Here is a 6026-nt window from a genome sequence, read left to right on the forward strand (position 1 = left end):
AAGCTTCCCTCCAGACCCAGGTGCCGATGGAGGTCTCCTTTGCCGGCTTGCAGCCAGCACCCGTGGATCAGCAGGTGTGGATGTCTGCACCGCAGCAACAGTTGTCTTAGACTCGTCTGAGATACACAAGGTTTCCCTGGATGCCTTTGGTCCCTTGGGTGGGGTCATGAGTGCTCTCCTTATGGGGAGGTCCAGTGCCACCCTTCAAGGCCTCATTGTGCACCTGGGGCTCACTGATGCAGATTTTACAGGACAGATTTGTGCCATGGTCTCCACACCCACTCCCCCTGTCACAATCCCAAAAGGGACACGGCTTGCTCAACTTGTGCCTTTTAAGTCTTCTCTTCACAGGACAGCTGACCGGTCACGTGGAGCTGGTGGTTTTGGATCCACCGGGCCGCCTCAGGTTCACTGGACTGCTGTCCTGACCAAGGACCGTCCCGAGATGCTGTGTACCCTGTCCGTTCCTCGTGCGACACCGTCGGAAATCCACCTCCACGGGCTTCTCGACAGCGGTGCTGACATCACTGTTCTCTCTCTTGCCACCTGGCCCTCGGAGTGGCCCCTGGATCCGGTGGGGACATCTGTCGCGGGCCTGGGAGGGATGGCGCAATGTTACGTGGCCCAGCAGCCCGTGCTGGTCACGAACTCAGAGGGACAGATGGCCTGGGTTAGGCCTCATGTTACTTCCACTCCTGCCAACCTCTGGGGGAGGGGATGTTCTGTCTGCCTCGGGGGTGCATATCGGGACGGATTTTTAATGGGGGCCACTGCAGTGAAGGGCGCAGAGTGTCCTACGCCTCCTATACGGTGGCTGGTGGACAAACCCATTTGGGAGAAGCAGTGGTCCCTCCCTGATGATAAATTAGTCGCCCTTCGGAATTTGGTGCAGGAGCAGTTGGACCAGGGTCATCTGGAGCCTTCTAACAGTCCTTGGAACACTCGTGTCTTCTGTATCAGAAAGAAATCTGGGAAATGGAGGTTGTTGCAAGACCTCCGGAAGGTCAATGCCGTGATGGAAAGCATGGGACCATTGCAGGCGGGCATGCCATCGCCTACCATGCGTCCTGTAGGCTGGCCGGTCCTCATTGTGGATCTGAAGGATTGTTTCTTTTCGATTCCTTTGCATCCCGATGATAGACCGAAGTTTGCCTTCTCGGTGCCAGCGATTAACGAGGCTGAGCCTGCACAGAGATATCAATGGAGGACATTGCCTCAGGGCATGCGTAATTCTCCTGCCATATGCCAATGGTATGTGGCCCGTGCCTTGTCTTGAGTTCACAAGCAGTTTCCTGATGCGCGTCTGTATCATTATATGGACGACATTTTGGTGGCCGCATCCACCCAGGATGAGCTGCTGAGGATTCAGCCTCGGTTGCTCGATGCTTTGCATGCTCATGGACTGCAGGTGGCTCCAGAAAAGGTCCAACAGAAACCACCTTGGAAGTACTTGGGGGTCAAGATTCTGGAATGGACAATCTGTCACCAGGAGGTGCAATTTGTGCATTCTGTGAAGACACTGAATGATGCTCAGAAATTGGTAGATGTCATCACTTGGTTACGTCCGTATTTGGGATTAACCAATGCACAGCTGTCTCCTCTGTATGATTTGTTGAAAGGAGACTCTGATCTAAAGTCGCCTCGCACACTGACCCCTGAGGCGTGTAAGGCATTGGAGGTGGTTCAGCAAGCTGTTTCGGCTTGTCAGGTTTATCACATTGATCCCTCCGTGTATGTCACTGTGTTCATCACCACTCCAGATTTGCATCCCACAGGTATCATTGGTCAATGGAGTGACAAATGGTCTGATTCCTTGCACGTTCTGGAATGGGTTTTCCTGCCCCATCAGCCGCAGAAGACGGCAACTACATTGTTTGAGCTAATTGCTCGCTTGATAATCAAATGCTGACAACGGTGTTTGCAATTGATGGGTGCGGATCCTGCAGAGATCATACTCTCGGTACAACGGAAGGATTTTGACTGAAGCTTTGCAAACAGTGTGTCCCTGCAGAGTGCTCTGGAAAATTTTTCAGGGCAGATCACTTATCATCTGCCCAGCCATAGGCTGTTGCATATGGCGAAATCCACACAGATTTCTTTGCGGCCCAAGAATAGTCAGGAACCCGTGCAAGGACCCACCGTCTTCACTGACAGTTCAGGGAGAACGGGAAAGGCCATTGTCACCTGGAGGGATGGATCTGAGTGGCAGGTTCTGGAAGGCCATGAGGATGGGTCAGCCCAATTGGTTGAACTGAGGGCTGCTGTCATGGCATTTGAGAAATTTTCCCAGGAACCTTTCAACTTGGTCACGGATTCTGCCTGTGTGGCTGACATCGCACAGCGGTTGGGTCGCACATTCGGTTTTGAAGGAGGTCAGTAATCCTGCCTTGTTTCATTTACTGAAGACCTTGTGGTGTGCCATTCAGGCCCGAGTTCATCCATTTTATGTTCTGCATGTGAGGAGTCACACCGATTTGCCAGTTTTTATAGTAGAAGGTAATGCGAGGGCTGACAAGTTGGCTAACCCAGCGGTGGTAGCGCCTCAGCCTGATACACTCGTGCAGTCCAAGGCATCCTGTGGGTTTTTCCACCAGAATGCACATACCCTGCAGAAGCAGTTTCAGCTGACGCCAACTGAGGCTGGTGACATTGTCGAGTCATGTGATGACTGCCATGCACTTGCTCTGCCTTTGCTGGCAGGGGTAAACCCCAGAGGTCTTAGGGCAAACCCCAGAGGTCTTAGGGCCTTGGAGCTTCGGCAGACCGATGTCACCCAGATTGCCGAGTTTGGCCAGCTCAAGTATGTGCATGTCACTGTGGACACGTTCTCCTCTGCGATGTGGGCTTCGGCTCACACTGGGGAGAAGGCCCGTGATGTCCTTGCCCACTGGAGGCAGGCCTTTGCTGTTCTGGGCATACCTTCTGCTGTGAAAACCAACAATGGTCCTGCTTACGCATCGCAAAAGGTGCGGCAGTTCCTGCAGTTGTGGGGTGTCTTGCACAAGTTTGGTATCCCTCATTCTCCAACTGGTAAAGCTCTTGTAGAATGCGCTCATGGTACTCTGAAGCAGGTTCTTCAAAAACAAAAACGGGGAATGCAGGGTGAAACCCCGCACAGTCGGTTGGCAAAAGCTTTGTACACAATCAGTCATCTCACTGTGCCACAGAACTCAAATAATCCTGTCATTTTGAATCACCATCTCTTGTTGCAGGCTGCAGACGACGCACATCAGCCCCGAGCGAAGGTTCGGGTGTGGAATTTAGTCAACAAACAGTGGGAAGGTCCCTATGACCTATGGTGTTCAGTCTGGGCCTCCCCAGCTGCCCTTGGTGCCATTTTTTTCTTCTCATGCTTATATCCTCTATGAAGAAAAGCTCCAGAATCTCACCCTTCCATGCCTCCCAGGCTACTCCTGTTCTGTCCTCAGTCTCTGCCCCACTCACCCCAGGGCTATCAGCTTCTACATCCTGATTATGTGATGAGGCCTCCATCCTGGAAGATTTTGTGTCCTCTCCAAAGTCTGTGAAAATGGAAAAATAGTGATCAAAGTTATTTTCTCCCAAATCTTGCAGTGATGGAAGAAAGGTCAATATCTTTAAACTGAATGCGGGTGGATTTACATTTGTAAGAAGGAGGAAATATTTTACAATTATAAGAATGGCACAAAACTGCAACAGTTTTTCCAGAGAAGTGGATTTCCCATCACAGGAATTCCCATTCTAGGAGCAGGAACTTTGTGCAGCCTGACCCAGTGAAACCCTCTCATCCCCAGGGACAGAATTCCTCTTCTGTGGGTTCTCTGATGTGCTGGGAGCCCTCACAACGCTTCTGGCCAGAATTTCTGCTGAGGGCAGCCAGGCTGCTGCAGGGGCAGTAACCTCACAGCCATCACCATGGCAGCCCTGTCCCCTGGGCCTGGCTCTCCCCTTTCCTCTGCCCCTGCCTTGGCTCTGCTGCCATGAAGAGTTTTGTCATTACTATCTTGTCCTGGAAGTGCTGGGGCCAATGGCTTCCCAGTCAGGCTCCTGGAGCAGAAGTGGCTTTTCAGAGCCCAGCCAGGAATGAGCCCTGAGGCAGCAGCTCTGCAGTGGTGGCCACCAGGCCGGGCTGCCAAGGGAGGCTTCTGGCCATGGCCTGCAAGCAGCTGCTGCTGCCAAGGTGCCTTTGGTGCCTCAGGCTCTCCCTGGCACAGCTCCCAGCACGGCACTCTGCCCTTGTGCCCGAGCCCTTCCCTGTGCTGGGGCTGGCCTGGGGCTTTTCCTGCAGCGGCACCTGCCCTGCTGATGGCACAGGAAAGGCAGTTCCTGCTGGAGCAGGAGGCTCTGCCTGCAATGGCCTCCAACAACTCCAGTGAGGCCCTGCTGACTTCAAAATTGCTGGCTAGAGCACTATATTTTAATAATTGTTATAGCTCCTGAACTGTGGAGGAAATAACTCTGGTTAAGTTCTTTCTTCTAATCATGATTAGAATCAATCAGACTAATATTTATATAAATCTATCGGGTATTCCATCATTAATTCTGTGGGACAAATCGGGTTAAAGGTTCAATTCCATCTGTCCAATCCTTTACACCTTTGACAAAGTCTGGGGCTGGGATTGGATCCAGCCACTCCCAGTCTCCTCTCTTTGAAAAAATTTGAGAAGTCTAGGGGTCCTGCAGGGACCATGATGGCTGTTCAGTGTCATTTCTCCACCTCATGATTTAGCAGGAGTTTTTCCAATAAAGAAATAAAGATTTTTCCTGAAGCTCCCACTGTACACATGACAGGAACCCCTGTGAGTGTCTGGGATATCCCAGCTCTTTGGCAGCCTGGAGACTCCTGGGATGTCACCGTGGAGCCCCCATGAGTGCCTGTGACAGATTGGTGCCCTTGCAGCTCAAGGTGCCCTGGGATGTCAACATGGAATGGCTGTGACTGCCTCTGACCACAGGGCTCTTTAACATCCCGAGAAAACCCTGGGAGGTCTCCATGGGGCCCCTGTCTCTGCCTGTGGCATTCCAGCTCTGGAACAGCCTGGAGACTCTTGGAAAGTCCCCATGGAACCTCTCTGAGGGCCTGTGACAAATCTGATCCTTAGCAGGCAACCATCACCAGTCTCCTGTTGTTCTGTTCAGTTTCCACAGCAACCATTACCAGGACCCTGTTGCTATGGTCAGTTTCCATGGCAGCCATCAGAAGCCCACTGTTGCTATGGTTGGTTCCCATAGCAACCATCCCCAGCCCTCTGTTGCTATGCTCAGTCCCTCAGCAGCTCCATGGATACTCCATGCCAGGGGTGGTTGCCATGAACACCAGCTCAGGCCTGCAGCCACAGCCCGTTGCCATGGCAACCATTGGCAGCCCCATCCCCAGGCTCATGGGATCCCAGAAACACAGAACTGGCTGAGCTGGGAGGGACCCATCAGGATCCTCCAGTCCAACTGCTGGCCCTGCCCAGGACACCCCAACAATGCCAGCCTGGGCCTGGCAGCGCTGTCCAAACGCTGCTGCAGCTCAGAGAGCTCTGGAGCTTGGACCCTTCCCTGGGGAGCCTGGGCAGGGCCCCAGCAGCCTCTGGGCAAAAACCTTTTCCTGACATCCAACCTGAGCCTGCCCCGACTCAGCTGCAGCCGTTCCCTCCACTCGTGTCCCTGGGCACCAGAGGAAAGAGGTTCCCACAGCCCCAGCCAGGGACCCGCTCCCAAGGCTGTTGCCATGGCCACCAGGGCTGGGACAAGCTGGGATACTCGGTTTCCACAGGCTGGGTTTCAGGAATGACATTCCCCAATCTCCTGCTCCCACTAAAACCGCACTGCCCTCGCTGCCCTTCTGCCTCCCATGGAAAGCACAAAAGGCAAAGATCCCGGCCTGGGATAAGAACAATTTATTTGGAACAGCAACGAGATAAGGAACAAACAGAAAGAGAATTAGTATTGATAACAGAAGGGATAAGAAAAACTGTTTACAGGGAAAACTAATACATCAACAACAGGCTCCTCCTGGCCATGCATTTCCCCTGCCTGGAAAGGACACCCTTCTCCTC

The sequence above is a fragment of the Zonotrichia albicollis genome, chromosome 9 (assembly GCF_047830755.1).
Source record: "Zonotrichia albicollis isolate bZonAlb1 chromosome 9, bZonAlb1.hap1, whole genome shotgun sequence".
Classification (NCBI taxonomy): domain Eukaryota; kingdom Metazoa; phylum Chordata; class Aves; order Passeriformes; family Passerellidae; genus Zonotrichia; species Zonotrichia albicollis.